We start from the raw sequence: 1316 nt of genomic DNA, 5'->3' as shown, positions 1-1316 counted from the left end.
ATTCCTTCAATCTTAGTCGTTAAAAATTCAAAAACAAATAGCCCTAAAGAAACCTCGAAAGAGCCTATGAAGTTCTGTCCATGTCCTAAAACCTTGCAACGCCCACCATGCTTCCCTCACGCGATCTGCTTCACGTGGTCTCAGCCACAGTCCCATTATACGTGACCATGATCTTAGCCTACGTCTCTGTCAAATGGTGGAAACTCTTCACTCCAGATCAATGCTCTGGCATCAACAAGTTCGTGGCCAAGTTCTCTGTTCCTCTCTTGTCCTTTCAAGTCGTCTCTTCCTACAATCTCTACAGGATAAGCCTCAAGCTCATTTACGCCGAGTTTCTTCAGAAGTTTCTTGCCCTTCTTGCCGTATCAGCTTTCGCTAAGATCAGCGCACGAGGAGGTTTGAGATGTGTCATTACTGGTTTTCATTGTCCACGCTTCCTAACACTTTGATCCTGGGGATTCCTCTCCTGACTGCCATGTATAGGGATCAAGTTTCTATCCTTGCCCAGATTATTGTGTTGCAGAGCGTGGTCTGGTACAACTTGCTCTTGTTTCTTTATGAGTTCGATGCCGCAAATACCATGTCTCTTGCTACTCCTCCGATATCACCACAAGCCTCAGGTTCATTCTCAATGCAAAACCCATGTAGGAGATATACATTTTTTTTTTAAGATTTGATTATATCCTACGTCCTCATATTTTTTTTTTTTAATCGCTTTGATCGATTCTTCTTTCTCGGTCAACTTACGTAATCTTAGACAATCAATGAAAGTGGGCCCTGAACGCATTTCAATTTCCCTGATCCTTCGCTTTCTTTCTTTCTTTCTCTATTCGGTTAGACGCTCTTTGTTTGGATTTCTTCTGCGTCAATCAGGTTCCCAGTAATTTTTTTTATTCCTGCTTAAAGACTAATGGATTTAACAAATCGTGTCCATTTCGTTGTCTCTCATTCACTTCTTGCTTCCTGCTTAAAGAAGAAACAGAGCCTGCTGAAGAACAATCTAAAGAAGAAGAAGAGAGGAAGAAGAAGGCGAAGAAGAAAGAAAAGGAAGATCTTGCTCGTTCTCTCAACAGTGGGGAAGAAGTTAATCACCAATCCTAACACCTACGGAACTTTAGCAGGTTTGATTTGGGCAGCCGTACACTTTAGGTAAGGTAAGAACGTTAAAGATTATTATATATACACATTTCTGTTCATTACCACAGCTATATAAAAGTCGGATTTATTACAGGTGGGGAATACATATGCCTTCCGTTTTTAGCAATCAATAGTCATATTGTCTAATGGAGGTTTTGTATGGCAATGTTCAGCTTGGG

At 41.0% G+C, this 1316-nt stretch overlaps 1 pseudogene; it reads left to right on the top strand.

Annotated features, from left to right (window-relative positions):
• Positions 1 to 20: 20 nt before the first annotated feature.
• On the top strand, positions 21 to 1309 carry LOC129298421 (probable auxin efflux carrier component 1b; annotated as a pseudogene).
• Positions 1310 to 1316: the final 7 nt, after the last annotated feature.

This window comes from Prosopis cineraria, unplaced genomic scaffold, assembly GCF_029017545.1.
Source record: "Prosopis cineraria cultivar Desert tree isolate PC_DT_omini unplaced genomic scaffold, ASM2901754v1 PC804, whole genome shotgun sequence".
NCBI classification, from domain to species: Eukaryota; Viridiplantae; Streptophyta; class Magnoliopsida; order Fabales; family Fabaceae; genus Prosopis; species Prosopis cineraria.
This window is presented reverse-complemented; position numbering and strand designations above follow the sequence as displayed.